Raw genomic sequence first — 16,550 nt, forward strand, 5'->3', positions numbered from 1 at the left:
AGTGCCTGCGGACGGTCTCGTGGTCTCACGGCTCCGGTGGAGCATCAGCAGGCATGACTGCGGAAGGTCCGCCGGAGCCAAATGCCGCCCTGCCAGGACAATGCCGCCCCACACGCCTGCTTGGCGCGCTGGGGTCTGGAGCCGGCCCTGCGGCTTGCTGCCTAGAACGAACGCTCCTTGAGTGGGGTGATCCACAGGGAGTAGCTCAAACCTCCAAAGTGCCTGGCCAGGGGCAGGACATTAGCACAGCAAGGGAGGGGTGTGGCAGTGACATCACAAAGGCCTTTTGCAGGACCTCAGACTATTGGTCACAGGTGGTGGGGAGGTGGTGACCTCACAGAGAGATGCTGACATCAGTCAGGCACGACAGTGGCAAGGGGCCAGGGAAACCTCAGACACCCCTGTGGCTTTGCTGCAGCAAGTATTCGGGTTCACGGACGTGAGCGCCAGGAGGAACCTCTTTCGAGTTTTCTCCTTCCCTTTTCCTGATTTAACTAGAAAACAGCCATCCCTGTTTAGAAGGTAAGAGCCTCCTCGAGGTTTGAAACCTGTTCAGTCTGAGCCATCTGGTGACAGTTGAATTTTAGGCATGGAAAACACGAGCTTAAGGAGGCAGAATTTTATTGCGCACCTGGGATTTTGTCCCTTAGAATCACAGGGGATATTAGGGTTTGTCCTTTTTTTTCACCTTTTCCTCCATCCATCCCTTCCTCCTTTCTCTTTGTCTCTTGCTTCTTTTGTCCTTTCTCCTGTTCCCCTCCCAACAGCAGGAGAAGTGTGTGTGTGCGTGTGTGTGTGTGTGTGTGTGTGTTGCGGGGGAGTGCTCAGCAGCTCCAACTGTGGGAGGTCCACCCAAAAATGTGGGGCTGAAATAGTGCTGGGGCAGTGATCCCCACCAGTTACCTGGGCCATCCTTTGGGCTCTCTGGTGAGAACCCTCAGCCTCCCGTCTCTACCCTGATTGGCTGAGCAGGGGGTTATTGACAGGGAGAAGATTCAGGTCCTTGTTGTTCTCTTTTAAGCCCAAGTAAATAAGTCATAACCAGTCATATGTTTGATGAATTTTGCTGCTTCTCTGCATTAATTGTCTCTGAGCAGTTCATGATTCTCTCTAACATTGCAGTTCTCCTCAAATACTTGCTGACTAATTACTGTGCACTGTTGTTGGTCTGGAGCTCATCCGAGAGCACTTTATTCAGGTCATTCAATGTCTGAAATTCAAGGTCTGATGGTTAGTTTGAAAATCAGGGCTCTTGGGTCCTATTCTCAACTCTGCCACTGGCTGAGTGTGCGACCTAAGACAAGTCAATTCTCCTTTCTCAGCCTTAGCTTCTCCCTCTTTCAAGTAGGGATAATAATGATCCGCTCCTGCCTGCCTCAGGGTGGGTGGAGGATGGGGATCCATTGGCGAGTGTCACTAGGAGTATCAGAGGGGCCGTGTTAGTCTGGATCTGTAAAAGCAGCAAAGAGTCCTGTGGCACCTTATAGACTAACAGACGTATTGGAGCATGAACTACTGCACACGGCTAATCAAAGAGAACAAACCCCAAATCCCCCCGTGTGCTTTGGGAGCCAGGTTTGCGGTGGGAATCCTGTAGTTCAGATGACTTCAAGCCTGGACGTTGTGATTCTTTACCAGTTTCGCTAGCATTGGGATAGTTTTGTGCTGATGGCCGAGTGGTTAAGGTGTTGGAGTTGAAATCCAATAGGGTTCCCCTGTGCAGGTTTAAATCCTGCTCACAGCAAGGCCTGTGTTTTAGCCAGTCCCTCACCCGGGCAATACCTCTGTACAACCCCCTGAGACACTCTCAATTCTCTCCCCACCCCAAGGAAATCCTGTTCTGCTCCTTTCATAGAGATCCCTGGGACACCCCCTCACACTGTGTCCCTGAGGGGTCAGGCAAACTCTCAGCCCCTGAAGCCTCTGCCACTCACCTGGTGCCCCATAGATCAGCCATAGCCCTGGTTCTGCTCCTCTCTCTAGCGTGCGAAAGGAACCAAGTCAGCGACTCCATGGGAGCTACGGGGCTGCAGAACCAACAGAGCAAAAATAGGTGCTCAGCGCCCACTGGCAACCAGCTCCCGCCCCCCACTACAGGCCTTGCTGACAAGCTCCTCCTCTTCCCCTTCAGCCCCTCCCACCTGCCAGTGATCAGCTGTTCAGTGGGGTGCAGGAGGCACTGGGCGGGGAGGGGGAGGAGCAGGGAGAGGAAGAGGTGGGGGAGGGAGAGGAATGGGGCAGGAAGGTGCAGGGTGGGAAGAGATGGGACAGGGGGGGGGGCGGGGGGGTAGGGGGGGGGTGGGGTGGGGGCGGGGCCTGGGGTGGAAAGTGGGGCTTTGTCACAGACCCCTCTAGGGCCGGCCCTGAAGGGAAGCACCGACTATCACAGTGACAATACAACTGACCAGCATTGCGGGGGAGGCTGAGGGAGATCCGCACTCATCAGGTCTCTTCTCTCCCCCAGGGTGAGCCAGACATTGCTCTCTCCTGGCTCTCACTCTAGCAGCTGGACACCAAGGAGCCATTTCCCCACAGGAAGTGCATTGAGTGACCCTGTGGTGCTGGGGGGCTGGCACTGCTACTGCCTGTGGGGCTGGCAGGGGGGCTGATGTCTGCACAGACTCTCAGCTGCCAGGCCGGAGGGGGCACTTGGGACCTTACCAGACTGGCTCAGTGAAGACGGGGGGCTGACAGAGCAATACAGACGCTCTCCAGAGCACGGAGCAGCAGCCGCCCATGCAGCCAGGCAATGAGCATTTCCCACAGCCTGGAGCCGAGGGGGAGGCGGCAGCTGCTGCTCCAGCTCCTCGGGGACAGGCCCTGTCAGCCAACAGCCACTTCTTACTCCCCACAGCTAAGGGCGCCGGGTTCCTCCGGTGGGGTGTGGAGCAGCTGTTCGTTCTCCTGTCCTTTTTGTGTGCAACTGCTGACAAAAACTTCCCAGACAGAGAAGCATCAGGCCAAAACACTACACCGCATCTGCCAAAGTAGCTCAGTTGGGAGAGCATTAGACTGAAGATCTAAAGGTCCCTGGTTCAATCCCAGGCTTTGGCAGGCCCTTTCATCCCTCTTTGTACAGGGGTGGCTTGTTTTCTGGGAGCACAGCAGTGCCTGCACCCAAGGTGAGTCCCTGAGTTTGGGCTCTGCAGTAGGAAAACATAGAAGGGGCTTCTGCCCCTAGTTGGCCCACCTGACCTTTAACAAGGCGAGATGGGAGCTGCCTTTCCCAACACGGCAGGAAGAGAGCGAGGCAGGTTGACCCTCAGGAATGGTGCCAGAGGGCTGCTGGGCAGTGACAGGCAGGGATTGGGGATGGAAGCTCCTCTGCGCAGCTGAGCAAGGGCAGTACCAGGGAAGGGGCATCTGTAAAAGTGACCCAGCAACACCTCTCCTCCTCTGGGCACCTGGAGCAGAGGCAGCTGGTGCTGACAGCTCCAAGGGAAGGCTTAAAAGCCACAGAGCAACTGAGGTCAGGGCCAGAGAAGGGCAGGACCATGCCTAGGTGTGGCCTTCAGACAGGCACAAAACACCCAGCCAGGCTGCTCCCTGCCGTGCCAAACACCCACTGAAGATCACCAGCATGCGGGGCGGCTGCTGATGCTCTGTGGCCAAGGTAACAAGATGGTAGCAAAGCAGGGCCAGCCCCTGTGGTGGGGCCTCTGACTGGTCCCACTCTCCATGCTCACTTTTGCAATGGGGCAGGAGATTTTACCCCAAGAGGCTTTTCCCAGCTGGTGAGAAGCAGAAAAACACCCAGGCTCCGAAGACACTGTGTAGCAAGTACCCTCCAGCACAGGGACAGGCGCACACTTGGAAGAGGGAAACTGCTCCACACGCTAGCCCGGGCAGCCGCCCATTTTCTTTGGCAAGTCAGGAAGGGCAAAGGCGAGACTGGAAGCACCTTTGTGACACCCAACCCCCAACTCCTTCCCGGGGCTCTAGCTGAAGCCAGAGCATTGGCCTGAGCAGCCAAGAAGAGGTTCCAGCCCTGAAGGGAGCAGGACTTTCAGCAAAACAGTAAAACTGCAGAAACACAACCACCAAGGGACTTGAACCGTCAGTCCTCTGATCCACACTCAGACGCCTTATCCATTAGGCCACATGGTAACATGATAAAAACCCCTCCAAGCACTTCTTTGGAAAAGCCGGACACTGTGTTTCTCAGGTCATCTACTGAGGGGGGCCGAGACTCTCTGGGCACAAGAAATCGAGTTCCCAGCGACACGTGACACTTAATTCTCTGGAGCCAGGTGCAGGGATTTGGCAGGGAGGATCAGGCATGGGGGATTGGGGTGCAGGGGATGGACCGGCTGTCTAGGTGTGGAGATTTAGTTGCACTGAGGCACAGGAGGGAGGAGGAGGAGGAATCCTGCTGACAGGCAGTGGCTGTGCAGAAAAAGAGGAGGGGTTCTGGCAGGGCCGCCCAGAGGGGGGGGCAAGAGGGGCAATTTGCCCCAGGCCCCGGGTCCCGCAGGGGCCCCCACGAGTGTTTTTCGGGGCCCCTGCAGTGGGGTCCTTCACTCACTCCAGGGGGCCCAGAAAACTCTTTTTCTCCCGTCTTCGCCGGCGGAGGGGGGGAGGTCGTTCCGCTCCGGGGCGGAAGGAGTCCCCACCGGTGAATTATCGCCGAAGCGGGACCCGCCGCTGGGTCTTCGGCGGTAATTCGGTGGCGGGGGCCCCCCGCCACGGGTCTTCGGGGCACTTCGGCGGCGGGTCCCGGAACGGAAGGGCCCCCTGCTGCCGAATTACTGCTGAAGCGGGGACCCCCTGCCGCCGAAGACCCCGGGCCCCCGGAATCCTCTGGGCGGCCCTGGGTTCTGGAGACTTTTTGTGCCTCTCGTTTGCCTGCCTGCTCACTCGCTCTTGTGGTGAATGATTAAAAGGGTCTCAACTAGCTCAGTAGGTAGCGCACCAGGCTCTTAATGTGAGAGTCCAGGGTTCAAGCCCTTGTCTAGGCACTGAGCTTCTAAGCTGCCTTGTGTGCCAGGAGCCAAATGATTCCTGGTGCTGCCCACCAGCCACATGTGGATTCCCAGAAGCTGTGGCCATTTCCTGAAAAGGTTCCTTTCCTCAGGAATCAGGAGAGAGGTCACATCCACAGGAGCAGGCCTGGAACACAGTGTTTCTGGCTGGCAGGAAGCGCTGTGGGGCCAGGTGCTGAGAAAGCCCAGAGGGGGAGCAGCAGAGATGAGAAGCAGAGAAGCAGTGAGGACAGAGCACAAGTGTACAGGGGGTTCAGGTCTGGCTATTGTGGGGAACTTCCCTGGTTTATACACGACCCTGGTGCAATTGGCTGGAGAAAGGATCTGAGTCCCCACCTACCCAGAGGCTGCCTGACCCCAAGGACGCTCTTTCTACTCTCCTGTGCGGCAGAGACCTCGTCACCCCAACAAGGCCAGGCCCAGGAATCCTGGGGGGTTTGATGACCCCCAATCTTGTCATGATCACTTGAACAGGGCTACAGTGTCCCCACTCTGGGCACTTCCCTGACCCACTCCTCATTGCATGTGCTTCAAGCAAACACCATTTATTACCCAGCAATCAATGCAAAACATAAGGAAAGATGGGAAAGGAAAACACGTCACCCTGTTCTGTGGCGCAGGGAGATCACAACCAGCGTCTCTGGAGGGTCAGGGCAGGTCACAGTCTCTCCCTCACATGTCCCAGGCCTCCTCCCCAGGCCCTGGCTGTGCTGCAGGGACACCACGGGCTGGACACTTGCTCTGGCAGTGGCCATGTGCTCTAGGTGACAGGCCCCTTGCTCCCAGTGTCAGCCCCCATGTAGGGGATATGATCCCCCCTCCCCCTGAAAGTCTGGCCTGCAAGATCTCTTGACGGGTGGCATCTCCTTGCACTGGGCCTTCTGCCCAGGGTTCCCCTCGCTCTCCCATGCTGCTCACTGCACCCACCTCCAGCCCCAGTGCTGCTGCGGCTCTGCCTCCAGCTCCCTGGGCTGCTCCTCTGGCTCCGCTTGCTGCAGCTCTTCTCCCAGCACAGATCTGCTCTGGTTCTCCCCGGCTGGTGCAGCTCTGCTCCCTGGCTCTTCTCGGGCTCCTGCTCTCTCCTTAGCTCCGCCGCACTCTGGCCCAGGCAGTTCCAGCTCCCATGGAGGATGGGACCCCCTGGCCTGGTGACTCCCTCATTGCACTGCCTGGCCTGTCAGTGCGGCTAACTTGGAGCTTTGGCCTCTCCCCATTGCCCCTGGGGACTGTCAGTCTCAGGGTCCTGATTTCCCATTGGCCCTTCCCCCTTCTATTGGTGCTGGGAACTAGCCAACCGAACCCCCACTAACTTTTAGTATGGGGCCGACAGTCCCTTACACAAGCCAGCCTTGTGAGGGTCACCGATGTGCAGAGAAGGCAGCATGAGCTGGTCCCATGGTGTAATGGGCAGCACTCAGGACTCTGAATCCTGCCATCTGAGTTCAAATCTCAGTGGGACCTTGTGTTGGCTTGTGGTAAAGTCCTGGAACTTCCAGTGCTCAATTTCCCTGTGTCCAGCTCTGCAAGAGCAAATCTTTCCCCTCCTGCTGGGTGACTTGCCCACAGGAGCCAGGTCTTGGGTGGTGAATGGCCAAAATTGGTTGGGCCTCTAGAACTTGTTACCCTGTGTTTTGACCAGGTCATTGGGATTCTTGCTGCTTCACATGAGGCCCACAAGTTTGGCCATTTTGCTTGCAGCCACATGTTACCTCTTGTCCACTTGGCACTTGAAGGAAGCAGTGCCAGGGCCAGGCTTCATAGTCAGGGAAAGGCAGGAGGGAGGCAGAGTCCCAGGCGGGAGCCCAGCACCTCTCCTCCTCTGGGCACCTAGAGCAGAGGTGGCTGGTGCTGATAGCTCCAAGGGAAGGCTTAAAAGCTACAGAGCAACCGAGGTCACGGCCAGAGGAGGAGAGGACCATGCCTATGCATGGCCAGCAGACGGCCACAAAGACACCCGGCCAGCCTGCTCCTTGCTATGCCAAACCCCCACTGAAGACGTGCTTAATCCCTTGCTGATCAGGAGGAAAACCTGTCAAAATCTGTGTGGGAGGAGAACCCGCTTGGCTCGGAAGAAGCGAGGAAAACGAGTGAGTGAAAAAAATAACCAGAGAGAGAGAGAGAGAGAGAGAGTGAAAAGAACGTGAAAGGCAGAGAAAGAAAGAAAGGGAGAGAAAAAAACATTAGAAAAAGAAGGAAAGAAAGGAAGAGCATGAAAGGTAGAGGGGAAAGAAGAAAGCAACAACATACAAGCTAGAGAAGGAAAGGAATGAAAAAGAACGAATGAACCACAAGCGCTAGTTGAAGCTGGAATGGGACAGTCAGAGAAAGGACAGACTGACCTGTTAAGTAAGGTTGCACCCCAGATTCTCTATGTTGGGGGCACAGGCCTCCCATTTCTGTCCTGGCCCTGCTTGGGGGGACCATCCATAGGTGCCATGGGTGGCAAGTTTGTAGAAATTTTGGTCGGGCCCAGAACCCGCCCCCCCCCAACTCCACCCCCCCAAACTCTGCCCCCACCTGCCTAAGGCTCTGGGCGGGGTTTTGGGGGGGGGAGGTATGGGGTGCAGGTCCTGGGCTAGGGATTGGGGGTGCAGGCTTTGGGATGGAGTTTGGGTGCAGGCTCTGGGCTGGGGGTGGGGGTGTAGGAAGGGGTGAGGGTGCAGGCTGTGGGAGGAAGTTTGGGTGCTGGGTGCAGGCTCGGGCTGGGGCAGGGCGTGGGTGTGCAGGAGGGGTGAGGGGTGCAGGCTCTGGGAGGGAGTTTGGGTTCAGGCTCCGGGCTGGGGCAGGGCATGGGTGTGCAGGAGGGGATGAGGGGTGCTGGCTTTGGGACCGAGTTTGGGTGCAGGCTCTGGGCTGGGGGCATAGGAAGGGGGAGGTGGTGCATGCTCTGGGAGGGAGTTTGGGGATAGGAGGAGTGCAGGGGTGAGGGCTGTGGGGCTGAGGATGAGGGGTTCATGCTGTGGGGGCTGGGGTAGAGGATCAGGGTGCAGGGGGATGAGGGCTCTGGCTGGGGCTTGGGGATGAGGGGTTCATGATGCAGGAGGGGGCTCAGGGCTAGGGCAGAGGTGGGGGGTGTGGGGTGAGGGAGGAGGGGTGCATGCTGCGCAGGGGGGCTCAGGGCTGGGGCTGTGGATTAGGGTGCGGGGGGATGAGGGCTCTGGCTGGGGCAGAGGATTAGGTGCGGGGATGAGGGGTTCATGCTGCGCAGGGGGGCTCAGGGCTGGGGCCGAGGATTAGGGTGCAGGGGGACGAGGGCTCGGGCTGGGGAGGAGGGTTTGGGGCCGTGGGGAGGCTCAGGGTGAGGGCGGAAGGGCAGGGTAAGGGCAGCCTGCCTTGCTATTAGGGGTGGGCAGGCGCTAGGACCCTGCGGCAGCAGACAGCAGTTCTGCCGGGAGCAGATCTCCCGCAGCACAGAGCAGGTAGGGGAGAGGCTGGTGCTGCTTTCTGTCAGGCAGGGACACAGGCTGGGCGGGGGGAGGGGGGGACACGCAGGGCAGGGAGAGGCCCCAGGGGGCTGGGGCCCAATCCAGGCAGGGCCGGGAGAGAGACCCAGCTCCAAATATTGCTGGAGCAGGGCCCCCAGCCCTGAATATTCCTGGAGCCCGGGCACCGCACACAGATATAACCTGCCGCCCATGAAGGTGCCTACTGGTACCCCCATGCTGCGAGGAGGGGGCAAGCCCCCCCATACCCTCCCCTTGGGACACAGGCTCTCCCCAATCCTGACCCCCTTCCCGCACGCTCCTGGGAATGGGGGAAGGGGGGAAGGCGGGTGCTGAGCAGCACCGTGGGTGTGTCTCTCTGGGGCGAAGGAAGAGGATATTTTTTGTACCAGAAGGAAAGAGCAGGGGGCGGGGGCGTTTGTGGAGCCGGGGCGCACACCAGAGACAGGAACTGAACGCAGCCCAGCGTGAGCCCAGTGCCAGTTGGAGCCGAGACGCCCGCACCTGGAGGACCATCTCCAGAACCTACCTTGATGGTGCCGTCCATCACCGCTCCCACATGGAGCTTCCCACCTAGACCTCCCTGGACGAGGTGAGGTGGTGCATTGGCAAAGGGGGCGGTTTGAGCAGGGTTCTGTGTGTGTGTGTCTAATTTTGGGAAGTGAAGTCACAAACTGCTGAGGCTGGTTTCCTATTGGTGTGACCGATTTTTGCAAAGCTTCCCCCCCCCCGCATCTTCTTTTGGCACTAGGGCTTTCTGCGCTGCCGTTGACAAGGCAGAATCAGGGCCCCCGTTGTGCCAGGGGCTGCACAGACACAGAGACAGTCCCTTCCCCAGCTGAGATCAGGCCCTGTTGGGCCAGGCACCGCCCAGACACAGCAAGATACAGGCCATGCCCCAGAGAGTTTACAGGCTCCACACCCAAAAAGTGGGAGGGGAAACTGAGGCCCAGGGTCAAACAGCAGCACTGAGAATAAAACCCAGGAGTCCTGGCTCCTCCTGCTCTAACCACTAGACCCCACTCTGCTCCCAGAGTTGGGGACAGAACCGAGGAGTCCTGGCTCCCCAAAAGGGTGGGAGTGGGGTCTAGTGGTTAGAGGAAAGGAAGATGGGTGTCAAGACTCCTAGGTTCCAGTCCCAGCACTGGGGTTAGAGTGCAGTCTTGCACGTTAGCACTGATGGGGCTGGGAGCCAGGACTCCTGGGTTCTTTCCATCCCCCCGAAACCACCTTGCACAGCAGGAGGGGGCTGGGCAGGAAGTGATGATGGGGTGAAAACTACCAAGAAATGCAAATCCTTGAAGGAGCCTGTGCCAGGAACCTGGTGGTGCACAAACCATGGCCTCATCCCCACCTCTAACCCCCCCTTGGCTGGCACTGGATCGTGCCCCCTGTGCCCCCCCAATCCACCCCCTGTGGGCCCTGGGGGGCAGGGAAAAGCCATGGTGCTGGGCCCCCCATCCAATTGAAGTATTCAGTGTCGCAGTGTGACGTTATTGATATAAATGGGGACCATATAGAACATGGGTTGCAACCAAGGTCCTGTGGTGGCACCAAATCCTAAGTAAAGGGGGTCATATAAGGTGTCTAAGACCAGGTTATGGGTTGCTGGTTATAATTATGCTGTATGTATCATTTTTAGTTGAAGTTATGAATGTTGGCTCCATGCTGTCAGTATTTCAAGTTTGTGCTGTGCTTCTGGGGGAAGCCTCGCAGACAAGCTGGTGTTAGCTCTGCCTAGCCTATTTGATGGCCCATTAAGGACCATTAAGGACACAATGGACCCATGGAGAGAAGGCAGACACGCCTTGTGACTCAGCAAAGTATGCAGGGACTGGCCCATGTGACTCCAGACTCCATATTTTTGCTGTAAAATTCCACAGTGAAGACAAAGGGATTCTTACACCTGGAAAAGTCTATATAAGCCTAATGCCTCATCTCCATCTGGTCTTCAATCCTGCTTCTGACCTCTGGAGGGACTTTGCCACAAACTGAAGCTGTACACAGGGGACTGAACGACCCATCCCGGTGGGGGATGTATTCCAGAGACTTAAACCTGCAGTTTACTCCAGCACTGCTGCAAGCCTGAACTAAGAACTTTGCCATTACTGTATGTAATTGATTGCATTTAACCAATTCTACCTCTCTTCTCTACCTTTTTCCCTTTGTAAATAAACCTTTAGATTTTAGATTCTAAAGGATTGGCAACAGCGTGATTTGTGGGTAAGATCTGATGTGTATATTGACCTGGGTCTGGGGCTTGGTCCTTTGGGATCGAGGAACCTTTTTCTTTATTGGGGTGTTGGTTTTCATAACCATTTATCCCCAGGACGAGTGCACTGGTGGTGATACTGGGAGACTGGAGTGTCTAAGGAAATTGCTTGTGTGACTTGTGGTTAGCCAGTGGGGTGAGACCAAAGTCCTTTTTGTCTGGCTGGTTTGGTTTGCCTTAGAGGTGGAAAGACCCCAGCCTAGGGTTGTAACTGCCCTGTTTAAGTAATTGGTCCTGATTTGGCACTCTCAGTTGGGTCCCGCCAGAATTGCTCCGTCACACTCAGTGAACCAAGGTGTGTGCACAGAGTGGGGATGGAGTGTGTGTGGGTGTGTGGGTGGGTGGATGTATGGATTGATTTTTGCATGTGTTTGTGTGGTTTTCTGTAAGGGTTGTGTGTGGGTGTGTGTGTGGGGGGGGTGTTATTACAGCTGTGGGGGTTGTGTTTGTGGCTGTGCAAGTGTGTGTGTTCATGTGGCTGGATTTGTGCATGTGTTTGCATCTGTTAGCAGTTGTGTTGATGTTGGCTGGATTTGTGCATGTGTTTGTGTATATTAGCAAGTGTGTGTGTGTGTGGTTGGATTCATGGATGTGTTTGTGTATGTTTGCAATTGTGTGTGTGTGTGTGTGTGTGTGTGCGCGCGCATGCTCTGCTGCCCTCTTTCGGCGCAACAATCGTTTCTCTGTATGTCACAGCCCCCATACCGTCGACCCCGGTGGTGATTTCCCCATCTTACAAGGGCTGGCTGCCCTGACCCTTCTCCCCTCTGCGGAGTGTGGCGGGGGCTGCAGCTCACCCCCTGTGGGGCAGGAGTGCCAAGGTGCAGGGCACTGGGCTCCGATGCACCTGGAGAGCAGCTCAGGTGAGGTGGGGCAGGGCGTGTGGTGGCCGTTCTGTGTTGCCTGGTGCTGGGCTGTTGCACAGTCCCCAGCCACGCCGCACAGCGCACCCTGAGAGGGAGCAGGGGGCCAAGCAGAAGATCCAGCACGAGGGGGAGAGGATGTGTAGTTGGGAGGAGGAAAAGCCTTGGGCTGCACTGGGGGAGTGCAGAGCAGGGGTGACACCCCAAAAACCTGCAGCAAAGGGATGGACAGGTGGGGTGGGTGGATAGAAGAGGCAGCGAGACTAAAATCTAAAAGGGGAGTGTGGGGTCTAGTGGTCAGAGCGGGGGGGGGTTGGTGGTCAGAATTCCTGGGTTCTATCTCCAGCCCTGGGAGGGGAGTGGGGGCCAGTGATTAGAGTGTGTGTCGGGGGGGGAGCCAGGACTCCTGGGTTCTCTCCCTGGCTCTGACTCTCTCTTGTGCAATCCCTCGGCAGTTACCCAACTCGCCAGCGTGTGGGAGCGAGGGGCTGGGGCCGGTTGTGACACAGCCCAGAGTCCTGTGCTGCCCCTTTGTTACCCACCCCGGGGCAGGGTGGGGGATGGCCTGGGAGATCCGCTAAGAAAGGCGCTTCTGGTGGGTTTGTGTGTGGGTCACGCTGCCCCCTGCTGGATAGACCCCTCTAGGTCAGAACCAGTCTCAGCCCGGGTCAGACCCTGGGAGCCCAGCCCCCTCTGTCGCCACGGCCATGTCTATTGGTCTCCTGGAAAGGTGCATTCTCATTGGTAGCTGTCCAGTGGCAGTGAGTTCCACAGGCCTCGGCACACACTGTGTGGGGCAGGAGGTCCTTGTGTTGGGAGGAGTGGGAGTGAACTGTGTGTGGTTGTGTCTCTGAGCACAATTGCGAATATTCTGGTGTGTGTGTGTGATTGTGAGTGTGGCTGGGGGTGTGATTGTTTCTCTCTTTGGGGGTTGGGCTAGCATGCCCCTCTGGGTGTGTTGTGTGTGAGTGTTCTTGGGATTGTGTGAGTCCCTTTGTGAGTGTGTGTGTGTGTGTGTGTGTGTCAGTCACTTGCTGCAGGATACAAAATCCTGCAAAGCCATTTCCTACTGGTTAGCCCAGCAACACACTGATATAAACAGTGTCACAGATGCACACACACATACAGAGGGACACACACGTCTCTCCTGGGCCAGTTTGGACAATTTCCCATCACGACCCGGCACCGTGCTGGTGCCCCCACCTGGGGGTGGGCAGTGACCGGGCGGGGGGCGGGGGCAGATGTGCTGGATTCAGACGGAAGCACTTTGGGAAAATCAGTCAAGGCCCTTAGCAGAGCTGGGACACGGACCCAGTGACCCCTGCACCACCCTGGGAGGGGAGTGGGGTCGAGTGGTCAGAGCAGGGAGGGGGCTGGGCACCAGGACCCCTGGGTTCTATCCTTGGCTCTGGGAGTGGAGGGGGTCTAGAGCAGGAGGACTGGGAGCCAGGACTCCTGGGTTCCATAGGGGGGACTCTTTTTTCCTGGGCTTCCCTCCCTAGAGATCCCAGCCCATCCCCATAGTGGAGAGTGAGTGGGAACCGGGGAAGTTGCTCTCCCACCTCACAAACATGATTCAATCCCTCCCCCACACACATGGGCTGTGACATCATGGACCCCTCCCTCCCCAAGGCAGACAGTAGAAGCCCCGCCCCACCAGAGAAGGGGGGGTCTAGTTGCACCCACAACAATCCCACTCATGGTTGCAAAGAAACTCCCACATCCCCACAAACCACTGCTAGGACAGGATCTACCGCCCCAGAGAGCCCGGCCCCGCCCGCTCCAGCTCCTGACACGAACTCCGTGGCGGGTTTCGGCCTGGCCCTGCACCCCCGCAGCGCCACGCCCCAGCGCCTGCTTCTCCCTTGGCCTGGGCTCTCCCACTCAGGGCGGGGCTGTTGGATGGAGCCATACGGGGAGGGGCAGGGCTGGGAGCCAGGACTCCTGGGTTCTCCCCCAGCTCTGGGAGGGGAGTGGGGCTAGGGGGTAGAGTGGGGGAGGGGTTGGGGTGCCTGCTGCCCTCGCGGCGACCAGCAGAGCCCCCTGCCGCTTGCCCCCAACCAGGCACTGGGTGTGCTGGTGCCTGGAGCCGCCCCTGGTTCCAGCCCCTCTGCCAGGCAGCTCCCCCAGCCTGACACACACACCCAGCCCCTGCACCCGCCCCACCCCAGGGCTCCTCAGCCCAGAGGGGAGCCCCCCGGCTGAGTGGGGAATCAGAACCCCCCGAAATTACCCTGGGACCAGCATGATCTGCCTCCGCCCTGCCCTGCTCCGCATGTATTTGGAGTGAGACAGTTTCCCTGTCCCAACATGTGTCCTGCCCTGTGTCTCTTCTCCTCCCCAGCTCCCTCCAAACCAGCCCATTTCCCTGCACCCCGGACTGGGTCTCTGCCCACCCCCCTTCTCCCCTCCTGCCCCCAATATCTCCCTGCCCCTACAGGTCTATAGGGCTGGATCCCTCCCTCCCCGCTTCTCCCCTCATTTCCTGCCTCTGGGGGTCTATGGAGATGGGTGTCTCCTCTGCCATCCCCTCTCCTGCCCCCCCATATCCCGCTGCCTCTAGGGGTCTATGGGGCTGGGTCTCTCCGCCCTCCATCACCTCCCCTGACCCCAATCTCTCTCTGGTGTTCTGTGGGTCTGGGGCTCTCTCCCTGCCCCTGTGCTCCCCCCGGCACATCATGTCCTGGGAGTGACTCAGTTTCCCTGGACCAACATTTCACACCCCACCCCCACCCGACATGTCTCCCTCCACCCCACCCCATTTCCCTGCACCCCCGGCTGGGTCTCTGCCAATCCCCCTTCTCCCCTCCTGACCCCAAGATCCCCTGTCCCTGCAGGTCTATGGGGCTGGGTCTCTCCCTCCCCTTCTCCCCATCCTCATCCCTTCCCCAATATCTCCCTGCCCCAGGCTGTCTATGGGGCTGGGTCTCTCCTGAAGCCCTGCCCCAGCGCGGGGCTCACAGACAATCCGCCCGGCGGCTGTGACGTGCGCTGGGGCTGTGACGTGCGCTGATGGGCTCACTCTCTGCAGGCGACTCATTCACTGGAGACCAGAACGACAGTGGGTGTCACGTGTCCATGGGCGGGGCTATGCAGATGAGCATTGTCTGGCGGCAGGACGGAGAGCAGCGAGAGGAACCGAAGGAGCCCGGCGGAGAGAATTCTCTGCGTGTGGACAGAATCCGGTGTGGGGAGTTCGTGCTGTGGGTGCCTGCACCGGAGTCACTTCGGGGAAGTGATTGCCACTGAGCTGCATAGTGACCAAAGGCGTGTGAATGGGGTGTGGTGCCTGGCCGGGAGCAGCTCATGGTGATAAGGAAAGCAGTAGGAGCAGCAGATTCTGTCCTAGCAGAGGGCTGTGTGGGGTTTCTGTGCAACCATGAGTGGGTGTTTTGTGGGTGCAACTAGACCCCCCCTTCTCTGGTGGGCGGAGCTTCTACTGTCTGCGGGGTGGGGGGGGGGTGTTCCATGATGTCACAGCCAATGGGGGCGGGTTTTGAATCATGTTTCTGAAGTGGGAGAGCAACTTCCCCCGCTGCCACTCACTCTCCACTAGGGGGCTGGGCTGGGATCTCTAGGGAGGGGAGCCCAGGAAAAAACAGTCTCCCCTATGGAACCCAGGAGTCCTGGCTCCCAGTCCCCCTGCTCTAGACCCCCTCCACTCCCAGAGCCAGGGATAGAACCCAGGGGTCCTGGTGCCCAGCCCCCTCCCTGCTCTGACCACTAGACCCCACTCCCCTCCCAGGGTGGTGCAGGGCCACTGGGTCCGTGTCCCAGCTCTGCTAAGGGCCTTGACTGATTTTCCCAAAGTGCTTCCTTCTGAATCCATCCAACGAAAAGTGGGGATTCACCCACGAAAGCTCATGCTCCAATACGTCTGTTAGTCTGTAAGGACCCACAGGACTCTTTGCTGCTTTTACAGATCCAGCACATCTGCCCGCCCTGCTCAGTCACTGCCCACCCCCGTGTGGGGGCACCAGCACTGTGCCGGGTTGTGATGGGAAATTGTCCAAGCTGGCCCAGGGGAGAGGTGTGTGTCCCTGCTGCCCCCTGCTGGTGGGGCTGAGCCCTACTCTGTATGTGTGTGTGCATCTGTGACACTGTTTGTATCAGTGTGTTGCTGGGCTAACCAGTAGGAAATGGCTTTGCAGGATTTTGTATCCTGCAGCAAGTGACACACACACACACACAAAGGGACTCACACAATCCCAAGAACACTCACACACAACACACCCACAGGGACATGCTAGCCCAACCCCAAAGACAGCAAATAATCACTCCCCAGCCACAATCACCCCCACACACCATAATATTCACAATCGTGCTCAGAGACACAACTGCACACAGTTCACTCCCACTGCTCCAAATACAATACATGCTTCCCACACAGCATGTGCCAAGGCCTGTGGAACTCACTGCCACTGGACGGCTACCAATGAGAATGATCCTCATGCAGGATCATCTGCTTGGCCCCACTCCCTCTCAGGGTGCGCTGTGCGGCGTGGCTGGGGATTGTGCAATGGCCCAGCACCAGGCAGCATAGAACTGACACCACACGCCCTGCCCTTGCCTCACCTGAGCTGCTCTCCAGGTGCATTGGAGCCCAGCACCCCACACCGTGGCACTCCTGCCCCACAGGGGTGAGCTGCAGCCCCACCACACTCCGCAGAGGGGAAAAGGGTCAGGCCAGCCAGCCCTTGTAAGATGGGGAAATCTCCACTGGGGTCAGTGGTATGGGGCTGTGACATACAGAGAAATAGTTGTCGTGCCGGCAGAAGGCAGCAGGGCACGCGCACACACACAATTGCAAACATACACAAACACATGCATGAATCCAGCCACACACACACAATTGCTAATATACACAAACATCCGCACAAATCCAGCCAACACCAACACAAGCCTGGGAGCCAGGGAGCAGAGCAGGCTGGGGCTGGGTCACTCCACTTCCCGCAGGAATTAGCTGGCCCCATGTCCCACGATGGCCTGG

The 16,550-nt window shown here is 58.1% G+C and overlaps 3 non-coding genes across 3 annotated transcripts; all 3 read left to right on the forward strand.

Moving 5' to 3' along the window:
• Positions 1-1,664: 1,664 nt before the first annotated feature.
• On the forward strand, positions 1,665-1,744 carry TRNAS-UGA. The gene has a single exon. It is a non-coding gene; the product is annotated as a tRNA-Ser (tRNA).
• A 1,237-nt stretch (positions 1,745-2,981) lies between these two features.
• On the forward strand, positions 2,982-3,054 carry TRNAF-GAA. The gene has a single exon. It is a non-coding gene; the product is annotated as a tRNA-Phe (tRNA).
• Positions 3,055-6,371: 3,317 nt separating this feature from the next.
• Positions 6,372-6,443, forward strand: TRNAQ-CUG. The gene has a single exon. It is a non-coding gene; the product is annotated as a tRNA-Gln (tRNA).
• Positions 6,444-16,550: the final 10,107 nt, after the last annotated feature.

The sequence above is a fragment of the Mauremys reevesii genome, linkage group 17 (genome assembly GCF_016161935.1).
Source record: "Mauremys reevesii isolate NIE-2019 linkage group 17, ASM1616193v1, whole genome shotgun sequence".
In the NCBI taxonomy this organism is placed as follows: domain Eukaryota; kingdom Metazoa; phylum Chordata; order Testudines; family Geoemydidae; genus Mauremys; species Mauremys reevesii.